At 43.9% G+C, this 26,481-nt stretch overlaps 1 protein-coding gene across 1 annotated transcript in view; it reads left to right on the top strand.

Annotated features, from left to right (window-relative positions):
- Positions 1 to 26,481, top strand: part of DMXL2 (Dmx like 2) — a 1,902,820-nt gene that overhangs the window by 1,508,719 nt on the left and 367,620 nt on the right. The gene's annotated exons all lie outside the window — the stretch shown is intronic.

Raw genomic sequence — 26,481 nt, 5'->3', positions numbered from 1 at the left:
CTGATGTTTTAGCAAAGTTGGCTCTTCCTCCCATTCCCTGCTTTTGTATGGGTAGCTTAAGTCGTGCAGTCTGTCTAGAAATCTTCTACACATGTTGCCAGTAGTTCCAACTGGAATCATATTTCCTTCTGTAACAGGAAGATGAAGTTCTCACACAATTTGGATAAATGCAGGCTTTCCTGTCCAGGATTGTTTGACCTGTCTCAGGTAACTTTCAAGTCTGAGGTTTTGCATCTTCATACTCATAATGCACTTCCACACCCATTTGTTCATTGTAGAGGCTTGTGGAAGTCTGGCCCTGGGTTCAGTATAACCCCTTAAAACAATACCTGCAAGGTGTTCTTCATCTGTGACCCTTGATTCATAGCCTTGATGTCCTATTGGACCTGCACTTCATAATTTGGTGCCTGTCTCATTTTCCATTTTTCCTACCTTTATTGTTATTTTGGATAAAATCCTTTTTTTTTCTTTTTAATTAATAACAAGTATATCTGACAGAAGGATTTAAGATTTTTATCCACTTGTTTAATAGTCCCTACTTGATCTTTGTTAATGGTCTTGTTTTCTTGAGGACAAGCACCCATTTCTACCCCAGGATATTCTTAGAGCTATTTGCGAGCCAGACTATACACATGTTGGTCTTTCTTCCATGGGCACAGAACACATAGTAGATACACCATGCACTGGGTATTCAGAATCAGGCATGCTTCTGCTCTGAGTCAAATCACTTCATAAGGTGGATCATCTTTTGCCACATTTGCTGTACACTGGAATTGGGAGCTTGTTACTATACAGAGTGTTGGATATTTGTATTATTTTCTGGCTGGTAGTCCCTTGTCTTTTCGTGATAAGGCATTCTACAGCAGTGAAGGCAGCATTTTCTGGAAGTTTTTCTAATTGTCTGCCTATCATCATTGTAGAGATGGTCCTAAAGTGAAGTACATGTACTGGAGAATTATCGTGGGATTTATCCACGTTAGCAAGGCATTAACTCAGCTTAAAGTCTCATATAAAATATCTAACTTATTAACCACTGAGTTTAAGCAAGCCATTACCATAAATGTGCGCCTACCTAGGTTGTAATACTGCCTTCCTTTAATTGCACTTCTCTACACTAATTGAATCAGCTGAGACACAATGCATCAATTTGTACACCTATCTGACAAGCATGAGCATCACTCCCAATTCAAATAATTGGCTAACTGTTTCGACTAGAGCTGCTTTATTCCTCAAAACCTATCTATAAAATATTACATGATGGTTGCTGTCCACCACTCCTCAGCAGTCTACAGTTTAGAAACCAATACTATACTCAGAAACATTGATGACATTTAGTTGTGCAGATCTCATTCACACGTGGTATGTGTGAAAGAGTTTTCTCAAAAATACTTCTAGCTGTTTGGAACAGTCGCCCTGAGAATAAAATGAATATTGTCTTAACTATTGACTTTCAAGAAAATGGTCAGAGACCAACTATTTAAACCGTTCCCAGTTAAAGTATGCATAAATGTATAAATCCATAGGGGATGGTACCATCTTTATTCAGTGTTATGCCAACATATTCAGTATAGCCATTGTATTGATTCAAATGGATATGATTGCTTTGAGAAGTGGAATTGCCTGAATCAAGATTAGCAGTATATCTAGCCTTCCAGAGTAATTTAGGCTAATAAGATAACTAATAACTGAAGTAGGCAGGTATTTTTTATTTCTTTGGATTGTAATCTCCATTATTGTACCAAAAGAAAGATATGATCATGTATATTTCCATTTCTTTTCCTTGTGAGCAAGGCCTCATCTCTTGTTTCCTTTCATATTTCTAATTTAAGACATAATTATTTATTTCCCTGATGTAGTTAATTCAAAAAATATTTTCACTGTACTGGTTTAATGACTAGTCATTCTCTTATCTTTGACTTAGTAAAGCAATATTGTCAAGGGGCACAACTATCCAAGAGTGTTCAGTCGTCAGAGTTTCAACCTAACTAATTCAGGAGGTAATCAAAAACTGGTTCCATATCAGTATGTCTGCACTTGTAACACACACACACACACACACACACACACACACACACACACACACACACACACACACACACACACACAAAAGACCACAAAGAAGGCACTCAGGAAGGAAACCAGTACTCAGAAATGATTTATTCAGCAGCTCAAAGTATAAAGAACCACATAAACATTACACTTGTAAATACTTTTTCGTCCTTCACCAACTTCATCAGATAAAATAACACCTAGAAATCTAACCTGTTTAAATGTCATGCTCATTTAATTATCAACCAATAAAAAAATTACATTCAATTATGCAAATTTCAACAACACAAAATGAATGTATATAAAGTATATTATATATTTAATATTGTTTAAATATATTTAAATATTAAAACATTTAAATATATTCTATTAAATACTTTATTAAAATAATTTATTAAAAACCTTTTAAAAGTTCCATAAGACATTGTAAAATTGTGCATAAATAATGAAGTTGTTAAAGCAACAGCCAGTTTGATGGACCTTGTCCCTACTAATAATTTTGTGCATTTTGAGGGGAAGTTTTTCCAGCAAATTCAAGGAGTAGCAATGGGTGCATGATGTGCACCCACATATGCTAACATCGTCCTCTCAGTATGAGAGAAAAAATATATTTTTAATATGAAATATAATAAATGTTGGAAACTTTATAAATGATATTTGGATGACATCTGTTTGGTCTGGGAAGATACAGAAGAGATGTTTTATGAGTTTTATGAATATATTTCCAATACTACAGCCTTTTTGAGATTTATTTACAATATACAATATGATAAGATGAACTACTTAGATATTACCATACATAAAAATAATGGAAAATTTAAATCTACAGTATATAGGAAAGATACCTATGCAAATTCATAGCTTTTTTTCACCAGCTCACATTCTTTTCTTCAGAAACATAGTTTGGTCAAAAGTCAATTCGTCAGGGGGAGTCGGAAGTCCTCCAAAGAAATGAATTTTTTGACTGAATGTCAATTTTTAGAACAAATGTTTTTACAGAAAGGATACCCATTAGATTTATTAGAACAAGTGAAAGATGAAGTAACTCTAGGTAGATTGGATAGGTTTGCTCCTATACAAGGACATGAAATTAGTGAGATGAGCAGGCCTAACACTATGAATGATACAAACAATATGTTTGAACAGGCATTTGTTACTAATTATAGTGGAGATGCTGGTGTTCTAATGAAATCGGTAGAAGAAGTATGGGGGAGGTTTTCTGCTTTTCTGCTACTTCTGATTTGGATATCTTTAATACCCCTTTCAAATGTATTTTTAAAAAAAGGTTCTAACATTAAGTATATTATTGAAAGGGGTAGGAATGTGGTACATCCATTTGGATGTAGTAAGAAAGGCACTTACAAACGTGGTCATTGCTCACAATGCCCCTTTGTTTATAATGGCGATAGTGTGGAATTAACAGCCAGAAATAGAGTTTTAAAGAGAAAGGAATATGCCACATGTGATAGTAGTGGAGTTATTTACTTGGTGTTATGTAAGGCATGTAGTGGATTCTATGTGGGGAAAACAGAGAGGAAGCTCCGCAGAAGAATATATGAACATCTGTATGAGGTAAAAAACAAAAATATTGCTAATGCCCTTTGTAGACATAGGGCAGGATTCACAAAGCCTCCGTGTAAGAGTTACAAGGCTTACACGGAGGCTGCATTTAAACGGTGTGACGTCAGCATGTCATGCATATGCGTGAGGGCATGCTGAATCACACCTAAGGCTTACACGGTCCGTGGAAGACAGTAGGGGGCATGTCCATAGGCCGAGTCCTGCAAATGGACACGCCCCCAGAAGAGTAAAAGTCCCGAAAGTAAACCCCCATGACAGAGCCCATGTAAATGTGAATAAACACAACACAACACATGCCCCCACAGTCTACGAACATAAAATGTAGAAGTGAACATATTATAATTTTTTTTTTAAATTGTAAAGATGTTTGCCCATGAGTGCGCTCGTTTGCGCGGGCGTGCCCGTAGCTTAGCCACAGTTAGCAGTCAGTGGAAAAGCATATAAGAACTAAATATGCAAAGTAAGCCAAGAAGCAATAGCGTAGCGGTAGAGACGTCGGCTGAAGAGCAGGCAGTCATGGTTCGAGCCCCCACAACATCAATTTTTTTTTGTGTGAAATAAGCACGAAACAAGTCCCTGACATATATGTACACATATAAAATTAGATTTTATGTAAAATGTAATGAAATGGGCCATATATTTTGAAGAAATGTGAGATAAAAAAAAAATGTCAGATGTGCCTATAGCTGAGCTACAGTCTTAACAAGTTGAGTACATCTGCCCGTAGGTGAGCAGTGGTTTAACAGGTGTAAAATGAGTGCCCGGGGTTGAGCAGCATTTTAACATGCTGAAACTTTGTGCCCGTAGCTGAGCTGAACGTAATATGCGTGCTGACAGCCAAATGACGCGTAAACCAGCGTACCCCATTTGCGGAGCTGCACCGCCAACAAGCTAACCGACGGGCAACGTTGAGCAAGCTGTAACAAAACTGCCTTTACACAGACACACCTCCTAGCCTGTGTAGATAGTCATAAAATATAAAAAGCAGTGGCCAGGTTAGAACCCAGGATACCATGCACCATAGTCAAGGTACTGAACCACTAAGCCATGACAGTTGCACGTAGAAATGCAGTAATAGCATATATATAGGAATGAATAGAAAGAGGAGCATGACAAAGCAGGTTTTGTGAAGCTGATACAATTCCAAATCGGCCAATCACAGATAAGTGTGGGAAAAACGGCATATATAAGCCCCATAAGCGGGAATACACAGCATAACCGATTGTAGAACCAACTTGCAGCCAGAATGTCAGGTGTAGGTGAGGGTAGTTGCTTTCGAGCACAGAGGTGGGGCGTTGAGGAGTCCAAATATATGGTTTGGCTCCTTGTCCACAATCATGAGGCCCAACTCATGCAGGGCCAGGTCCTGTGGGGAGCATATAGGGCTGAGGCGTGGGACCGGTTGGCTCATGATCTCACCAGTGCCACAGGGATACCAAGGACTGGTGAGCAGGTCCATCACCACCATGCGAACCTGAAGAGATGGAAGCAGGACCAACTGAACCGTTGGATCCAGGAGGCCCGGCAAATGCCCAACGCCCCACTACTGAGTAAGTTACATCTAATTATTTATGTAAGAAATTAACCTAGCTGATATTATGGAGATGTGTATTCCAATATTACTTTATTTATATTACAGCTGCAGGTGTCCGTTCTGCAAACCGTAGAGCCTATGGCAATAGGCTGGCGCGGTTGCACCACCAGGCAGGTCAGTAATCCTCTCCCTGTAACTGTAAATGAATATATAAGTATGACAGTTAACAAAAGAGTGCAGTGTAGTCACTAAGTAATAAAATGTGCAAGTAACGGTGTAAGAGGGTTTGCAAGTATTGCTTGATTACAAAAGTGTGATGCAGTCTGTAATCCAAACAGAAAAATTATACAAGTCTGAAATAAAGTCTGAAATAAAGATGTCCCACCTGTAATATAATAGTACATAACCTGCAGCAGGCTGAAAAGTACAGCTGCAGAAGCTGAGTAAAACACATGTGTGAAATATATCCCTGTTGAAATACAGATACATGAAAGAAGTGAGACTGTTGGAAAGGATTGTTATAACTACAGGTAAAACATGTCAATAAAGCCTAGAATTAAGTACCATCCTGAATTGTAAAAATAAAACAAGTGAGAGAGTGTGAGAGAGTTATGAATCCACCAATAAAGTAGTAATAACTCCTGAATAAAGTATACTGCAGTCAGTACAGAATGAAATGAATGTGACAAGCAGAACCAAACAGTAAAATGTCTTGAAAATGTGACCGCAGCTGGAATGTGTATCCCAAAATCTGGATATGTTGCTCTCAGTCTGCAATATGCAGATAGTATGGTTGTCTGAAATACCAAACATCCACAGTTGTCTATAGCTATATAAAGCAAATGTAGCAGGATGATGTAGCTGAACAGAGCCAGATATGAATGTGTATGAATAAATATGAAAATGTATATTGATGTAGCAGTAACATTCCTATTACCAACTTGAAGTAGTTATCACATAGGAAACTGTAGGCAGAACTGTAGTGTGTATATATCTGCAGCTATTAGAAATGTACAGCATATGTATTGGTATTTGAAGTTGTTAATTAAATTTTCTTCACCCTACCCTATAACCACATATAATCCATTTCACGTGAAATTGGTATGCGCAATCACAGTTAACACCCCTGGACATTTGTCCTGTTGGTTCATACATAATTGCATGCACGTTGATGCATCTGCCCTCTTCATACATCCAAACCTGATGGCCTGTTGCCATCAATCAATCCTGCATGTTGTTGGACTGTGTATTGCTGTTCAAAATATGCATGTGTTATGCTTGCTGTTCAATGGTTTGAAAATCTGGGTGTTTAGTTAATGGGAATACTAATGCATGCTGTTATAACTAATTGTGAATGGTATTGTACGTTACTAACCCAAACTCTCATGACATAATGCAAAACATAGGACGACAGGGAAGGCGGGTTCCAGCGGACCCACCTCTCCCTCCTCAGCTGGCGAGTGCACCTGGCAGTAGTGCCCAGGCCGGACCCTCCTCCGGTGGCCCTGTGCCACCTGCGGGTGGAAGTGCTGCAGGGGATGGGGCTTGTCCCCCCTCTGCAAGTGTGGCCGGAGGAGAAAACCACTCACCCTCCGTAGTGTCCGGACTGTGGTGCGTAGGGAGATCCGGGAAGCTGTTCTTGGGCCCCTACACCAGCTTGAGGCACAGGTGGCACAACTAACAGGCGTGCCTGCTGCCCGGCCTACACAGCCCCCAGCACAGCCCTGTCCTGGGCAGTGAAGGCACAGTGGCAACTGCCCATGGGTGGGGATATCAGTTCCACTGTTGCCATCTTTGGGCTCATGGGCTCTAGATATCCAAACATCCATCCCCGTCAGTTGTGTAACCCCCCCCCCACATGTGTCATACACCGCCCCTGTATGCGTCTTGTTTGTCTTGTCTGTTAACCTACCCAACCTACCTTCCCAGCTATGCCGACTTCCTGTACCTGACATACCACTCTCACCTGAAAAAAAAAAAAAAAAAAAAAAAAGGGCACTGTACCCACAAAAAAATTATGCCCCATACATAGCTGCCCATTTCGCACACATGTCTGCCGGACATGGAAACTGTCAATTACAATTTGCTGTACAACAAGTATTATTGTTGTCCTCACCCCTCTCTCAGGGGTGGAAGGTTTCAAATGTCACACCAAATTACAAACATATGCACAGCTGTTGCTGATGAAGAAATGGGCAGCTATGGGCCTTACCTACATCCCTCCTGCAAAACCCGAGCTTGTTTCCCTACTGTCTTATCCTCTTTTTCACCACTTTCCTGTTTCCCATTTTCATTTCTTTCAAAGAAAATAGCGCGGGTGTGCGCAAGAGTAAGCACTTTTAAGCGGTTGTAAGTGGGTGTGAGCGGAGCTGAACGCCAGTGCGCATGTGTGAGCTCCGCGCAAACCAGCGCTAACCCGGTTACAACTGCTTAAAAGTGCCTTAGTCACTCTGAATGACAAGTCCTGTAGTCTGCTCAAAAGCAAAATAAAATCCCACTGTCAGTCCCGAACCCAGGACCTTGGAAATAGTAGTCTGCATGACTTACCACTAAGCCATGACTGTTATATAAGAACATTGTGCTACAATAAATATATCATGTAATAGTAGGAATGAATGTAAAGGGAATATAGGATGTGTAGTACACAAAGCATGTCATGTATATTTACTGTCAAATGTAGTGGATTTCTAGAATAGTAGTGTGTGAACAGAAACAGCCATGCTAGTTGGTAGCTAGTAGGTAATAATGTCACTGTAGCACCTTGCAAGCCACACACATACTCACAGCAGGATAATCACTGCCCATACCCCACAACCTCTTACAGGAACACATCCGGACTAAGTAATAAAAAATGTGTAGCAAAGGGCCAAAAACAGGGGCACATTCCAAATAATGCTACAACAAACTTAGACAGTTGAGAGAGTAACAGGTTCTGCATTTTGTTGGATGTTTGGAAGGGTATGAAGTCTGAAACTGAAATGTTTGTCACTATAGTCTGACTTGAGCCCACAGTGATTTGCCAGAAAAAGTGGTTTATGAGATATTGACCAAAATATGAGTAAAAAATGTGGACAACCTGCAAATATCTGTACACATGAGAGGTCTGACACTGCCATATTTGAATAGTTAAGAGCCTAGACATAGCAACAGTGACTGAGTTACAGGGATGCCACACAGACTCCCTGTGAAATGTACAAACAGGCAGAAAGGTGTTACAACACATGCAATGGTAACTATGAAGTACTGAAAGTATGCACCACTTGCACAGCAGAAATAGTGTAGTAATACATATGCTCATGCTATCCCACAGTCACAACTGCAGAATACCAGACAGTTTAATGGGTGTACCCCACTGATATGTACCATTCCATGAGGCAGATAAAAGATGCACCTGAGAGTCTCTGGGGCCTGCTCAGCAGCATACTCAAATACCCTAATAGATGTCAAGGCCCACACCATGGCCAGACCACACTGCATGCAGTAACACCGTAGCAGATATAGCAAGCATTCCAAGGTGTGAATGCACATGGAAATTAGGAAAGCCACAGCAACACACTACAGTCAAGACACCTAGCAGGCATACAAGTAGTGAATGTAAAGGGCAAATATTGAAGCCATAGCAACAAAGTGCAAGAGCCACTGCTATATACCAGTTACACCACAAGTCCCACAGTAAAGCACACACACCCACATTAACAGTAGTAGTAGTCTTAGGTGTCAGTGTACATACACACTTAGTACAGGAAACTGGAGAAATGAATGGAGAAATGATAATCTTCAAAACAGCCAGAAATATGAGAGGGATACTAACCTTTACACTCACAGAACAGTGTCCACAGCATAACAGCATGGTCCCTGCCCTTAAACTCTGAAAGGGCTACGCCTATCTCACATACCTTTTTATAGCACTGTCCTGGAATTACAGTGAGAACTGCAATCAGTACACAACTGGCTGCATGCAATTAGCAAATGCTGGCTAACAATTGGTGCAGAGGCCATCACATGGACATATGCAGATACCTACAAAAGCATGCTGTACTCCCAGTCCACACATGCAATACTTTCATTGCACCCTGTGGAGGTAGGGAGAGACAGAGAGAGAGAGAAAAAAAAACATACACAAACAAAACCAGTCATCAACAACCACTGGAAAGCTGACAACTGGCAACTGGAGCAACAGGACACCAAACCAGACAGCAACGCAAGCAGCTGTGACAAACACAGGTAATGTAAAGTAATACTTTAAAAGTCTACATACTGTGAACCCTCCATATGTGTCATTGGTCTGTATCCATATGTATATGAAGATGTGCATAGGGCAGGGGACATACAGCAACTATCAGTGAAGGCTGTACATACATATGTATGTAAGGGCATCTATTTGCACATATCAATGTAGGTTGAATGTAGGTTGTAGTGCAATGTACAAAGTAGATTTCACAGTTATGTATGTTTCGCAGTATGTTAGTGTGTGTATACAGTTTTGTAAACAAGCATGTTGATATACCTATCTATCATATGGATACGTATGTATGTCAATATATGTATGTATGTATATATATATATATATATAATATGCATATATGTATACATACATAGAGAGGGATGTAGGAATACATAGACAGATGAAGATAGATAGAATATGTACAAACATATATATGTAATACACAAATACAGATATAGATATACGTAGATACATAACATAGACAGACAGATCTGACTATCTACAGATATGACTGTATATGATGTTCTCACACCCCCTCTGTCACTCTCACCCCCTCTCTGTCACACACACCCCCCTCTCTCCATATCTATAGCAATATATGTACATTGATATATATATGTGTATGGGTCTCCTTCTAATGACCGAAACGCCGATTCGCCGACAGTGAAATCACCGACACGAAACGACCGACAACGCAGTTGACCGACACACTCGAATCCCGACAGACGGAAGACCGACAAGGGGAATGTGTAAGCGCGACCTGGTAAGTATGCGATAGTGAGGGATTTAGGAGTAGGGAGCGGACAGGTAAGTGTGCAATACTCAGGGATGTAGGGTTAGGGTGTGTGATAGGTGAGTGTGCTGAGTGTCGGAGCTGGGGTTCGGGTGTGTAAGTGAGTTAGGGTTAGTGCAGGTAGGGAGAGTGTGCGGTAGTGTCGGAGCTTGGGGTTGGGGTGTGTAAGTGAGTTAGGGTGCAGGTAGGGAGAGTGTGCGGTAGTGTCGGGCGTGGGGTTGGGGTGTGTAAGTGAGTTAGGGTTAGGGTGCAGGTAGGGAGTGTGCGGTAGTGTCGGAGCTTGGGGTTCGGGGTGTGTAAGTGAGTTAGCGTTAGGGTGCAGGTAGGGAGAGTGGCAGTGTCGGACCTTAGGGTTAGGGTTTGGGTTAGGGCTAGTGGATATGTGTTGTAGTGTACTGTGTTGTTTACGTGTAGTGTGTCGGTGTTATGGTGTTCGGTGTTTCGCGTTGTCGGGTTTGTGTGTTGTCGGTTTTCTGGCGTCGGTGATTTCACTGTCGGCGAATCGGCGTTTCGGTCATTAGAAGTAGACCCATGTGTATATGTATACAGACATAAATATATATATATATATATATATATATATATATATATATATATAGAGAGAGAGAGAGATGTATATATATTCTGAGTGAGGCACGTGTACAGATGTATTGCAACAGGTGCCTGGTGACAAAGGCATGGAGTGAACACCAGTGTCAAAACTGGAGTACCATACCCCATTTCAAATCACCTACACCAGTAACCACCAGATTTGTGACTGGCTCCCCACCACTGCATGTGTCAGGGGTGAACAGGATCATAAATGTGTACAATAGTCCCCCCAATGATATTCACAGTGGCACACTATTCCTGGAATACCTGTACATGGTATGTGTCAGCAGACATGGTGTGTCAGCTATGGACATGTAGGCCAGTGTACCCCTCCACACCACACAATGGCTGCCACGGTATGTACCTCACATGACAGCTACAGATATGGAGAAGGACACAGTGACATGTACAACACTGTGACAATGCACTCAAACACATTACCAATGCACAGTGACTGACAACACCACAGAGTACACACATACTACCCACATAGAGGTTACCACTCCTGGATTTACATACTTAAGTCACACCCATGACAGATGTCCAACAACCATAGTAACACCTCACACTATCCACAACCTATATGACTGCTGTGTGTCGTCCGTAACACCGCAGTAGAGAGCACATGGCGGAGGTACAGGTTCCTACCCACAGGTAAGACATACCCTGCAATAAACCACACAGCATTAAGAAGCAAGACTCCCCATGAGTACATGTCACACATACCCCTGCTGAATGTTAGTCAGATAGGTAATATGCCATATGAGTCACCCTGTGTAACTGTTTGTCAGGAGCAGGTACCATCACATCACATGTGTCACAATGGTCAGGGTAGCAGAACAGTATGCTACTGTAGTCCCAGGGGCAGTAGCATATTGTATTGTATTGTATTGTAATGTATTGTATTGTGTTGTATTGTATTGGTATGTAGAGGTGCCTCCTTCATGGAGTGGGACCACTGCTGCTGTACGCCAGTGTACAGGTACATATCCTGTAGTCAGGCTAGTGTTACATAGCACTTCTATATATGTGTTTAGCTCCTCTTGGAGTTCATGTAGCATGCAACCGGGGATACCATCAGGTCCCATTTATGTTGTGTTTTCTGCTTTTCTGAGGGCGGTTCTCACCTGGACATCTGTGATGACAGGGAGGTTACAGTCAGCTGGGATAAGTATGTCTTAGTTTGGGGGAGAGGGAGGGGGGAGACTTGCACTGAACCTGTCTGCCACAATGTTGCCAATATCTGTGGGTTCAGTGAATTATTTGTTGTTGTGTACTAACTATGAGCATATTGGAGGGTTTCTAACCAGGTTGCTAACATAACTGAAGAAGGCCTTGTGGTTATCTGTAGTGTCCCCGTTGATTTCCCTCTCAAAGTTGCCCACGGATGTTTGTATGAGAGAAAATAGCTCCTTACTAGTGCTGATAAGACATGCCTTCCCTTTATGGAATTATGCTCTGTCTTGCAGTAGCTGCCATCTTTTGTTATACAATCTGTCTATGGCTGGGGTCCACCAGACAGGTTGCTTTCCCTTTGTGGAGAGTGTCTTGGTCTTATATGGGATTGCATGATCCATGCATTCTCGGAGATGTCCGTAGAAATCATTTGTGAAGGGGTCAGCATTGTGGGTTGTGTCTTCCACTGACCCAGTGGGCTTAAAGGATACCATGTCAGTGTTACGAAGTGTAAAGTTTGCATTTGAATTGTTATTCACTGTAGTCGTTTGTGCTGGTGGTGGAGGTGGGATATGTATATCCAGGACAATTAGTTTGTGGTCAGCTCACAGTAGTTGATGATGTACCCCATACAGTACCTTGATACAAACCCCCAGAGTGAGGAGGTGCTTTGGACCTGAATCAGTGTTCTGACTGCTGGGGTTTGGTAGTATGTCGTATGGAGTGTGCCAGGTACTGTTGCACAGTTGTTGGCTGAGCACTGATACCTGGCCATTTACATGTGTATCCACCAATAGACAGACAGATGCTATATATGTGAGATATGTTGTATCACAACAGTCGAGTAGCATGTGTAGTATGTGTGGCAAATTCTGCTGACATATTTTGCTGATATCATGTTATTTCCTTTTTCAGGACCATGGCTCACCAGCGCAATCCAGCATACTCTGCAGCTGGGGATGAGGAAATACACCAGAGCCTGGTGCGGGATTATGCAATACTCTTTTCCCGCACCAGCCAGAATCAGCAGGAGAGGGCTGCACTGTGGCAAGACCTGGTCCGTCGGGTAAATGACATAGGCACGCATAATAGGACATATGAGCAGGTACGACATCACTGCAGTGATTTAATCAGAAATGTCCATCAGCGTGCGTCGGATATCCACAGGCAACAGGTTGCCACAGCTGGCGGGGTGGCTACACATCCCCCACTCACCAGACTGGAGGGACTACTCATAAGTGTTGTGTCTCAAGTGTTGTAGTTGACTGTTGTGTACACTGGTAGTTAATGCATGTGTGAGGTGTGTCCTTGGTTTGTAGCTGTCATCATAGTATTTAATGTGCAAGTGTGATATTCTCAATATCAGCAGCTGACTTGTGAAAGGTGACTGTTGTACTACTGACCTGTATCATACTCAGTAACAATGGCACAGTTGTGCCCACTGACATTAATTTCCTCACTTCTGCAGGTCCCTCCGGTGTAACAGCAATGCAGCCTATCCATGCTGGTGAGTGTGTATTAACAATACCTTTAATAGTCTTGATAGTAATAGTAATATTAGGCTCACTGAGTAGTGCTCTTTGTATGCATGCAGGTGTGTCTGTGTGTTGATATCTCGCATACTAAGTAGTGTGCAACTGTGTGCAAGTGTGCAACTGTGTGCATGTGTGCAACTGTGTGCACCTGTGCATGTGTGCATCACTGGTAACATTGTGTAGACATTGTAAACTGTGTTTCCAGTTTCCCTCCCACAGGTTCTGGTGCTGCTCAGGTGTCATGCAGCAGGTAACTTGAATCAGGTGCCACAGGTACTGATAATGATGACATCTGTGTGATGGCACAGGAAGGCATGCCAGGGTCTGTCATTGGTCAGCCAATTGACAGTACACAGCTGTCAACCCCATCAATGCGCACAGTCAACCTGCCAATACACCATTTGTCACCAATGTCCCTAGGTGATGGACAGGATACAGTGGGCATTGACCAGGGTAATGTGGTATCTGTGGCACATGCTCCCCACACAGCAGCCATGGGCATGGCCCTGAGATGGTACCACACAGACAGATGTCCAGGGGTTCTTGTGGGAGCATCCGTGTGGGTACTGCCCCTGTCAGACGTGCCCACAGAGGTCTTACAACCTCAGCTATGTTTCGGGCTGTCATGCAGGCACAGTCACGTATGGAACGTTACACCAGACAGGGTCTGAGGGAGCTGAGAGCATGTCTCACAGCCATGACTGACAGTATGCGTGACATTGTGGCTGCCATCCGTAATTTCACTGATGTCATAGACAGACGTTGTGCGGACATATTAGATCGGTTCCACAACTACATGTCCATGAGCCAGGGCAATGGTGGACGGTTGAGGCGTCGACGTGGGCATATGCCAGCAACAGCAGCAGCTGGCAGTCGTCGCAGATGACAACAGGGCCGCAGCCACCCCCATAGTGCCAGCAGCAGCCCCATCAGGGCTGGGTCTGTGCTGTCATCAGACTGCCCCAGGAGACCACGTGCATGTGGCTCTGGATAGGCCCGACAGGGATCTGTGTCCAGTCAATGAACACCTGCTTCTGATGACAGTACCCAGTCTGGATTGGTACCGGATATGGTCCGTAGCACCCCTGCAAGGCACAGGTACCGTGTCCATGGCCAGAGATACTGATCTGTATGACCTGGCAGGTACAGTCTGTGGCTGTCCACAAACACCAGTATATGGCAGCCATGAGGTGGAACTGTGTGCATCCATACACACATGCAAATTGACAACACCTAGGGCTACCGCATACACGCACACACTGCATCAACATTGCCCCACCTTGTACTGCTGTCCCTCACCAACACACATACACATACATGTCACTTGGTGGTGTCAGTGGCAGACTCAGGCATACCAAGTTCACACCCTGTGCATATGATGAAACTGTGCCACCTCCTGCAATCTGTAACATCAGTGCAGGTACAGGTTAACATGTTGCTGATGCACAGGGTGACTACATAGACGTGTAGTAATAGTATCATGTTGTTAACAGTACTGTGTGCTGATATAATTGTGGGTATATCCCAGCATGCCTGATGCAGTAAGGGTATGATTGTCTTGTACTGTTGTCTACACCCATGGTAAGTACCATAGTGTATCATCTGCACATGTTGGCATACTGGTGGTAAGGATTTCAACAGAAGGTTACATACATAGGTAGCACAGGGGATAAGGTAATGAAAGTATTGATACGCAATGATGGACATGTAAACTGCAAGTGGCATGTTGCCCACACTGGACTCTGCAATACGGATGTTTGAGGGTGTTGATGTGTGCAGTACTACACGACTGGTACAGGACACACAGGAGCACCCTAGCACTGCAAGCTCACATCTCATACCATGCTAGACAGCCCCAACACACAAAACTAACTTTCACAGGAGGGAGAGTCCCCATAAATGTCAGGGATACTGTGGTGGCAGGACAGGTAGCATACATCCTACTAAGTATGGAACCACTGAGTGAAGGCTCAGTGTCTGTTATTTGACGTGTATTACTGCAGGTATGAGCACCTGGGTTTCCATCCGGTTATTGTACAGCCTGACGGTACATGGTCTGTACACTTGTGTGCACTGAGACTGGACCCTGGCCATCTGACCTGTGTATTTCCATGTACATGTGTATAGTGCCTGCATATTTGCACTGTGACCTACTGGAAGTGTACAGCTTGTTTGTTGTACAATGGACTACATGCAGCCCTGCTTACTGTAGCTTTGTTTGCATGCATGTTTGCTTGCAGTTACCCTGGAACACTGATCCCATCTGCAATGCAGATTTACAGAGCTTCTGTGGACTCCTAGTGACATCTGCATATCTTACTATATGTATGTCCATGTCTCACTTGACAGAACGTCACTGAGATATGGCCTAAGTGTGTGAGCATGGCCAGTTCAGCCTTTCCATGGCATGTTGTCTGACATATGTCTTATTTATCAAAGTGTGCAAGCATGCCCAGTGTGAGCTTTCCATATGTTGAACTCTGCAGTCCACCACATATGTGGATGAGTGTGAACTTCAACAATATCTCACGTTTATGGTTGTGTGTTGGGTGTCATGTTGTGTACTTACTGGCCAACTGCTTCGTGTCTGAACACAACAGGGATTATACTGTGCATGCAGGGTTTGCATGGGATACTTTGCATACAGTTGTCAACATCCTTTCATACTGACCTAACACTGTAGTACCATATAGTGTACTGGTTCAGTACTTTCACTGTGGTGGACAGTATCCTGGGCTTTAGTCCTATCACTGCTTTAAATTTTCATAGTGAGCACAACAGACTGTTTAGGGGCCAGTTGTGCACATATGACCATGTTGCATTATGTTCAGATATGGACTACTTAAACCAGGCTTGTCCAACATTGGTAGTGTATTCCACAACATAGGTGGACATTGGCAAACAGTAGCGATGTGCCCTAGGCCATTTCTAATGCTAGTCAGAGAGTGTGTTTGTCCTTCGACACACATTGAAACTGGAGTTTGCCATGACATATGTCATGGTTAGTATACTGTGCCTCCGTCTGTCTGTGACATAACAGTGATACCCAGGGTAAACCTACCATCTCCCATCCACTCATCAAGATTCCTCTTGAGGAGAGTCGATGGGTGACTCTCTGGCTAACCTGTACTGGAAGTTTACTCAAGAGTGGGGGTGGCTTCTGTGTTATGGATCATTCAGTACAGCTTGTCCTATGTATGTCAGTGCTGGGGTTCAGGTCTCTCATGTGCATAACTCACTGCCATTCAGATTGTACAAGGTGCAGCATGTTCATTGATTCCAGCTTTGACATGGCTTTATACATCAGGCACAGCTTGCCTCTGGGCGGGCAGTATGGCAGTGTGTGGAGCTGCAGTTTGTTTAATCCGGCATCACATGGCATCTGTTCAAGCTCTTTGATACTCCTGGTGAGGTACTTTTGGGGTCTTTCCAGTTGATGGAGGTGTCTGCTGAAGTACATCCCACAGGGGCCATTGTAGTCAATTGTGATGCTGATGAAGGATGACTGCAGAGCCACAATGACCTCCCCTGATGTAGATCTCACTACCTTCATGATTAGGTGGGTATATGGTATGTTTCTGTAACCACTACAGCCACATGCTTGTCCAATGCAAGATATCTATCCCCAGGTCTCTTATTACATCTTAAGTACTTAATGGGTTAACACCTGTGTGGTAATTGGTGGGCACTTACTGTATATCCACAGGGGTTGACTGTAAACTTTTCTGCAATTAGCTTGCTGACATGGCTATGGCACCAGTTGTCTGTTTCTATGTGGCCCTTTTGTAGGATGCTTGTGTCAGCTGGAGGGTCAGATATGGTGTCCAGTTTGTAGTCCTCTGCAAACTTGTTGAGACACAGTCCTTCCATGTTGGCTTGTACCTATGGGACATATATACCAAACAAGGGAGGTCCTAGGACCGAGCCTTGTGGGATGCCAGTTGTATCTGGTTTGTAGTCTGACATGGCTGCAGCATTTCTGACCATGTCAGTTCTGTTCTTGGTCTGGTTTGCAACCCCTCTACTGACATAGGGGTTTATATTTAAGCTGGTAAGCTTATCTATAATGAATATGTGGGTTATTGTATGGAAGCCTTTTGCAAGGTCCAGCTAGGCTGTGTGGACCACATTCCCCTCATCAATGACCATTTCAAATGAGTCAAACATGTTTAAGGGGCAGGATCTGCACTTATGAAAGCCACACTGGGTAGGGTCCAGTGTCAGTAGGTCCCCATTATCTTTATGTCCGAGGTACATGCTGATACTTTCCATAGCTTTGCAGACCAAGCTTGTCAGCATCCTGGGGTGGTAGTTTGCAGTATCCATTCAGGAAACACCTTTGTGGAAAAGGACCACTGTTGTTGTACACTGCTCTTTGTGTACATATCCTGTGGTAAGGCTGACATTGAGCAGTAGTGTTATTTGGCATTCCATTCTTCTTGGAGTCCATGTTGGACTCAGCCCAGGACACCATCTCATACCATTGATGCTGTGTGTTTTGCTTTGTAGATGCTGGCTGTTACCTCAGCATCTGCAATGTCAGGGGGCCAGCACTCTGCTGGGATAGATATTTTGCATTTTGGGGGGGGGGGGGGTTGCACTGCACCTGTCAGGTTGGATGTTGGCAATATGTGTGTGTGTTTGGTATGTTGTTTGTAATATTTGAGTGATTCAGAGCATATCTGTGAATTCCCAACAAGGTTCCTACCATCAGTTAAGAAAGCCTTGTGATTATCCTTAGTGTCCTGTACAATTTGTATTTTCTAGGTTCATTCTACTAGGTTCATACTTGCTATTATGGCCATTTATGATTTACTTTACTGTGCCTCTGTCTGGATGTGACACAGTGAAGACCCCCAGTGTACATCTACGATCATCCATCCACTTGGCAAGATTCCTGTTGAAGAGAGTCAGTGAGGGGCTCTGCCTAACATGGAGTGGGATTCTGTTCCAGGGTGTAGGGAGCCTCTGGGTTATGTATCTGTCCCTTCAGCACATCCTATTTCATTATGTGTTGAGGTTGACATCTCTCACTCTCACAGCTCCGATGGAATTGGGTTTTCTGGGATGGAGCATGTCCATTACTCCTGTGTTGGACATGGCCTTGTACAACAGGCATGCAACGCCTCTGCATAGGCAGTATGTGACTGCATACAGCTGGGGTGTCTACAGCCAGGCAGCATATGACAAATATTTTGAGACCCTTTATCCTCTTGGTGAGGTACCTTTGAGGTCTTTCTAACTGCTGCAGGTGTCGGGTAAGGTACATCCCAAATGAGGCATTGTACTAGATTATGGGTCTGATAAGAGAACAGTATAGGGGCACAATGACCTCTGTTGACGTAGATGTGAATCCTTTCATGATACGTTGTCCAGTATAGACAGTCTTCCTAGCCAAGTTGGCAATGTTAGTATCACATGACAGGTTACTGTCCACTTGTGTCCCTAGGTCCTTGATTACTCCTTCCATACATAATGGATTACCACCTATGTGGTAATTTGTGAGTACCTTGTTTGGTATTTGGTGATACATTCATACTGTCCAGTGTCTTCAGGACGGCTGAGTGGGGTTCCTGTGAGTGAGAGTGTGGTCTGTAGCATGCTACAGACTGTACAGCAGTTTTGCCTATGGTTAGTTGCACATGGGTGGTCTCCGATGCTTCGTGCAATGTCAGATGTTCTTCATCTCACATTGCTGCAGTCCTTACACTTGGGTAGTCCGCTGTCCTCGGTCGGCCCGAATATCAAAGTATAAGGCTGACGTCTGGGCATTTGACTGACATCAGAACGCCAGGGTACAAATGCATGACCGACGCCATATCTCAGTCTTTTGCCGCATGGTCCGATGCAGAAGCAGCGTTGCAAGTGCCTTCGGCGTGAAATTTTTCAATGGAGTTTCAGACCTAGTCAAAGTTGGCTTACCGCTGGAATATTTTAGTTTTTCTTGCCTCAGTGGTTTACCGGATGTCAGAAAAAGTGAATAACTGTATTTCTTGTGGGAAACAGATACCGCATAGAGATTATCATACTTTGTGTATTCCTTGTTTAGGGCCTGAGCACGACGTTGTTGGGTGTCGCTCTTGTGCTAGATTCAATAAGCGCACTATTAAGAGAAGGTTAGATTGTGCCAGGTTAGTCTTCGGGAAGCGGTGCAATTATAAAATGCCGTCGGATGCTCCGACGCCCACTTCTTCGAAGAAGCGCAAGGACAAAGCAGCTAAGCCTAGGCTAGAAGAGCCGTCCGTACCGGACGCCGGTTCTTTAGAGGTGTCGGTGGTTCCGCCGGAGGTTTCTCTGGAGTCCCAGGGAGAGACTTTGTTATTGCAGGATGTGGCCTCTCAGGAGGCAGGTCAGGCTGAAGGGTTTCTCAGGTTACTGTACTCCCCTCCCTTCCTAGGGTGGTTAGGCCCTCTCCTTCTGTTTCCAAGGCTTCTCCCAGAGGCAGGCCAGGTGTAGCTTCAGTTGGTGTCACCCCTAGTTCTTCAGGATCTGTGCCCAAGAAGCATATGCTTAAAATGGCAGAAGATTTGATTACTTTGATTAGAGGTTTGCCCCTCCTGATAAGAGACCTAGGGTGGAACCTGAGCTGGGAGTTTTGAGCAGGCTTGGATGTATCAGAGTCTTGGCTGAAGACTTGCAGGAGTATTCTCCTTATTCTGATTCTGATGTGGATGATTCTACTCCTTCTGCTTCTCCTCCTGAGGATTTTTCTTTCGAGACTCTTCATTCCATGAGGGAGGCATTTTAAATTAGGAAGGTCAGGACTTCTCTGATTCAGGAAAAGGCTTAGGGAATTTTTGTTTTTACCCCAGCATAGGCGCTGGCTATACACCTCCTGTTCTGGATGTTGTGGAAGATGTGTTTTGCAAGAGGCTTCTCTTAATCCTGATTCTTTTGCCTCCCTGCTACTGTTAAACCCGGATGGGTATTACAGGGTGCCTGAAGCTCATACGTATCTTTTTAAGGGTCCTAGGGCAGACCCAGCCTAAGTTAAGGCTTCTGTTGTCAAAAATCCGTTCCTCCAGATAAAGAGGCCAGGGCTTTGGATAGATGGGGAAAGAAAGTTTATACTTCTTCCACCCTAGCTATGAGGGCTTTGAATTGCCAGTTTCACATGTTGAAATACCAAAACTATCTTCTCAATTGAAGTCTAAGGTAGATGCTCTGGAAGGTATTGAGTGTAAAGAGTTACAAGATTTACATGTTTCTGAACAGGTGGGTAAGCATTCTTTGCAATGTGGTTTTGATGCTGTACAGGCCTCGCCTAGGGTGGCTGCCACTGGGTCAGTTCTTCGCAGGCACGCCTGGCTGAGGATCAGAATTTATCTGACCGTGTTAAGACAAGGATTTTGGATGCTCCTTTACAATCTGATGTGTTGTTTGGTTCTCCTGTTGAGGCAGTCTTAAAGAAAATGGAAGACAAGGCTAAGTCTATGCAGACTGTTAAAGATTTTTGCAGGTTCAGCCTCCAGTTTAGTAGAAATTACCTACCAAGGGGTGGACGTATCCTTCTTATGATTCCCAGTCTAGGGGTAGATCTAGACGGGTAGGGGCAGAGCTCAGGGCTCTTTCAGGCCTAGAACAGGGAGTTCACCTGCACAGTCTTTGGGTGAGGGCAGGGCCAGTCCTTCGTAAACAGACCCAATGACCAGACCTTCTCGTCTGGCAGCACCTTTGGGAGGAAGGTTGGCACTCTTCAAGGAAAATTGGAGTTTAATTACCCAAGACAGATGGGTATTGGATATCATACACCACGGTTACAGGTTTTATTTCCATACCTTGCCTCCTTTCAAAGGCATGCCAGACGTTCCTCCTCAACAAAGAATAGAGGCTCACAAACAAATTTCTCTGTTACTTCAAATAGGGGCCATACAGCCGGCCAGAAGTGGGCCTAGGATTTTATTCTCGCCTGTTCCTAGTACCAAAGAAAGGGAACACGTGGAGACCAATTTTGGATTTATCTATCCTCAACACTTATCTGGACATTCCCAAGTTCAAAATGTTGACGTTACAACAGCTTTTACCTCTGCTGGGCAAAGATCATTGGATGGTAACTTTGGATCTCAAGGAGGCTTACCTTCATGTTCCTATCAGACTGAGTTGCAGGAAGTATCTGCGTTTGGCTGGGACTTTCATTATCAGTTCTCTGCATTGCCCTTTGGCTTATCTACTGCCAGAGTGTTCACGAAAGTTCTGGCTCCAGTGATAGCTTTCCTCAGGCTAAAAGGAATACAGATCTATCCTTATTTGGACGATTGCCTGATTCTGGCTCAAGGGACGAGCTTCTTCATCATTTGGAATATGTGTGATAGCAGTGCTAAGATGCCTGGGGTATTCTGTGAACTAAATAAAGTCCAGTCTAGTACCCTCTCAGGACATGTTCTTTCTGGGTGTAAGACTGAATACAGCATCCCAGATGGCCTTTTGACCCCGGACAAACAAAAGAATCTTTCCCTTTACTTTCCATCAATTGTCTCATCAGTCCAGGCTGACTGCAAGGGCAGTCCTTCAAGCCTTGGGGTTCATGGCATCTTGTATTCTGGTGCTTCCCAATGCCAAACTGCATATGAGGAAGCTGCAATGGTATCTCAAAATGTATGGACACAGCACTGCCAGGATCTGGACACTGTCATTCAAATAATACCTTGCATTCAAAAGGAATTGTTGTGGTGGGCTTAGGAATGTCACCTAAACAAGGGACTCTCTGTGACCCGCCAGAGGCAGTCAGATTCTAACGACAGATGCCTCAGACAAAGCTTGGGGAGCTCATCTGAATGGAAAGTGGATACAAGACAAGTGGCCTGCCAGACTACAACATCTACATATCAACTTGAAGGAGATGTTAGCAGTCCAGTTTGCATTAATAGCTTTCAAGGATTTACTTCTTCCAGGGCAGGTGTTGATTCTAACAGACAACACAACTGTCATGTGGTACATCAACAAGCAAGGGGAACACATTCTTATCCTCTATGCAGGCAAGCAATGATTTTGTGGGAGACTGCTCAGTTTACAGCTAAATCTTCAGGCAAGGTTTCTGCCGAGCACAGAACTCCTTAGCAGATGTGTTGAGCAGACAATTATGGATCCCCACGAGTGGAAATTGGATCCTCATGTATTTCAGAAATTGACAGTGTCCTGGGGAACTCCAGACATAGATCTGTTCGCTTCTCCACTAAACCACCAGCTGCCAAAGTTTTGCACGAAGGTTTCATCCCACAGCTTGGAAAGTGGATGCTCTTTCTTTCAATTGGAGCAATCTTCATGTGTATGCCTTTCCACCTCTGCCTCTCCTCCCAAAGGTACTACTAAAGGCCAGACAGGACAAGCCAAGGATGATTTTGATAGCTCCAGATTGGCCTCGACAGCATTGGTACCCATTACTGAGAAGTCTGGTGCGGGAGCCTCCATGGCCTTTGCCTTGATTCCACACCTGTTGTCTCAGGAGGACAGTCATTTGCTCAATGTCAAGCTTCACTCTCTTCACCTAACAGCCTGGCATATTCTGTTTTGAACCATAGTGGGTCTCAACTTCCACAGCAAGTTTTGAATGTTATTTTGGAAGCTAGAAGGCCTAGTACAAGGAAAGTGTACGCAGATAAATGGAAGAGATTTTTATTTTGGAGTGCAGCAAAGGATTTTGATGTTTCTGAGCCTAATTTAAGTGTGGCTCTTCAATATCACTGAGTTACTGGACAAAGGTTTGTCATTCTCTTCTATTAAGGTTCATGCTGCAGCAATTTCGGCTCACTATGATTGTAACCCACCATTGTTTTCTCATCCTTTGTTCAAGCAATTTCTTAGAGGGGCAAAGAATATAAGACCCCCACGTAGAGCTCCTACTCCTGCTTGGGATCTCAATTTTGTGTTGAAGAAACTCACTCTACAACCCTTTGAGCCTGCAGCTACCTGAGTTGAAATATTTATCATGGAAGACTGCTTTTTTGTTAGCCATTACCTCTGCAAGAAGGGTTTCTGAATTGCAGGCCCTTATGGCAGTTGAGCCTTTCTTAATTTTTCATAAGGATAGGGTATCTTTACGTACTAATCCTTCCTTTATGCCTAAAGTGGTTTCTAGTGTGGCTTTAAACCAAACTATTCATTTGCCTACTTTTTATACAAATCCCAAAATAAAGGGAAAAGATTTTGCACACTTTAGATGTACACAGGCAGTTGCGATATTATTTGGACAGAACTAAAGGGTTCAGGCAGTCTCAGCAGTTATTTGTTTCTTTTGCTTTGAGTTCTCAGGGCAAGCCTGTGTCAAAACAAACTATTTCTAAGTGGATTGGGTTTGCATATTCTGTTATTCCCATCATGGCAAGGAGATTCCAGCTGGGATTAGGCCTCATTCCACTAGGGCTACTGCCACTCACAGCTTTTAAGGGGTGGCAACTAAGGATATTTTGGAGGCAGCTACTTGGAGTTCAGTGCATACCTTCTCTAGGCATTATCACCTTCCACTTTACTCTAAATCTAGGGCTGGTTTGCCACTGCTATTTTGAGGGCATTTTGGCAGCTCCTGCTTCTTTATAGTTTTGCCATCCTCCCTTACCTCTGCTTTGGGATGCTACCCAAGTGTAAGGACTGCGGCAATGTGAGATGAAGAACATAGTACAGTTTTGTACCTACCATAAATGTAGATGTTCAAGATCCACATTGCTGCAGTCCAATTTACCCTCCCTCCTTCCCTCTGTGGTTAGAGGCGGTTGTGTGGGTTGGGTTGTCAATATGGTGTATATATTGTATATATTGTACATATTATTAGTGCAAGGTGGTTGGTTGGTTGTTTGCTGTCTTTGGTTTTGACCTTTCTTTTAGGGTCTTCTGACATCTGGGGCAAGAAAGACTGAGGATATGACGTTGGTCATGCATTTGTACCCTGACGTCTGATGTCAGTCAAATGCCTTGACCGACGTCAGCCTTATACTTTGATATTCGGGCCGACCGAGGACAGCGGACTACCCAAGTGTAAGGACTGCAGCAATGTGGATCTTCGAACATCTACATTTATGGTAGGTACAAAACTGTACTTTACCTGGATGTGTGGGTGTCTGTGCTGAATATGGATACTCTGCTTTATGTTTTGGTCCAGGTTTTGGGGCCATAATGCATGATATGAGGTATAACCTGGTAGTGCCGGTGTGCTGTCAGGAGCCTTGCTGCAGGTTTCTGTCACTGCACGGACATCGATGTTCTCCATATTGGGGAGGGCCTCGGGAGCATGCATGTTGAGGTTTGCACATCTGGCATTGGGCAGCATTACCCTTATGTTTCTTTCCACTTATGTTTTCTAGGGAGGTGGGTTAGTCTTTCATCCTTGCACAAAGGCTCTATGGAGGTGGCAAGAGCCTTATCCAATATCCAGACGCCCAGGGGTAACAGGTGCAAGCCATCCCTGGCACATCAGTGTGGCTTGTCAAACTTGACATCCCAAGCAGACAGACATTGGATCCCCTTGGAATGACACCATTAATTGTGCCACTTGTTAAAGCTGATCATTCTGTGTTTGTACTGTGGCATCATTCTTGGTGAGGGTAGGATGCTGCACACGGTCAGTGTCATACCAGCCTGGACTACATAATCGGAGAGCTCATCTATGTCTCTTTTCATGTAGTCTGTGGAGGTACATCTCAAGTCATTCACACCAGCATGGACAATGACTGCATCATATTTCTACTTGCTTTGGGGTGACCTGCATACTTGTGTTATGTGGTGTATTGTAGCAGCCTACAGGCAGCTTACTGTACCCTTTCCCTTGTTCAGTCTGGTGAGCGGAACAGCAGTGTGTCTGACTATGGAGTCACCTATTACAACTGTATCAGGCATGTTGTTTCTCCTTCTGACCTGTGACTGTTTGGCACACCAGCTTTGTGTACTATGTGTTGCATGTGCTATGTTTGGAGGTAGTGGTTGCTTGGGTGTCTGCTTTGGAGGCCTCTGTTGATGTGGTGTGTTTGTAATTAGGGCCTCCAGGAATGTTTTTCTGTGTTTATGTCTTTGGTTTGCAGTTGTGATAGGTCTATGTGAGACTGGGTTTGTGGTGTGTGTGGTTACCTTCTCCTCCTGTCTAATTTTGACAGTACTGAGTTGAGACAGCTCAGCCTCCGGTTTGGATAAATGGTTGCATCTCTCACATATATTTGTATTTCTTGGGGGGAGGTGAGGGTTGTCTGTGTACATGGGGCAGGTGTAACATTTCCTCAAGATTCACAGATTCAACTTGTTGTAGCTGGCCTTAGTGGATTGTATGAGTGGACATATTTTATTGCCATACTACTGATCAGTGATTACTTCCCTTTTTATGTTTGCACTATCATGTAGTAGCTTCCTCATTCTCTTGCATGGTTTGGTAATGGCTGGAGTCCACCATGCCAGATGCCTGCGTGTATGGCATTGTGTCTTGGTTTTATTTGGGATTGCATAATCCATGCATTCCTGGCAGTGTTCATGGAATGCCTGTATAACAGGTTCTGAGGTGTGGCCCATATTTTGCACCTGCACAGGGCCTTTAATGGATTCCACATCAGTTTGGAGGAGTGCAACTTTTGCTTTACACATGTTTTTCACTGTTTTTTTCTGGCCAGGGACTCTGGTCAGGATGTATATATCCGGTGTGATTACTCTATGGTCTGGTCTTACCAGTGAGGGATACACTTCTCATCTTGCCATCCAGTACCCATGTTGCTGATTATCACATCCAGAATGCTTACCCCTCTTGTGGGAGTGGTACGTTGTTCCTGGGCATTTTGGTTTATGGATTCTAGGCACTTTTGTCCTACAGTGTTGGAGCTAGAATAATGCTCCCAGTCTATGTTTGGGTATTTTCAGTCACCCAATATAATGTGGTTTGGAGGGCTTGATATATTCATGTATTCCAACATAGGCCAAGTGCAGTTCCTGGTGTTAGGACGGTAGTCTGTAGCAGGCTATAAACTGGGAGGCAGTTTTAGCCACTGTTACTTGACCATGGCTAGTCCATGCTGCTTCTGTTGTGGTA

This window comes from Protopterus annectens, chromosome 7.part0, assembly GCF_019279795.1.
Source record: "Protopterus annectens isolate FY-2018-M chromosome 7.part0, PAN1.0, whole genome shotgun sequence".
NCBI lineage: Eukaryota > Metazoa > Chordata > Ceratodontiformes > Protopteridae > Protopterus > Protopterus annectens.
Note: the sequence above shows the minus strand (reverse complement) of the source record. Positions and strands in the feature narration are given on the sequence as shown.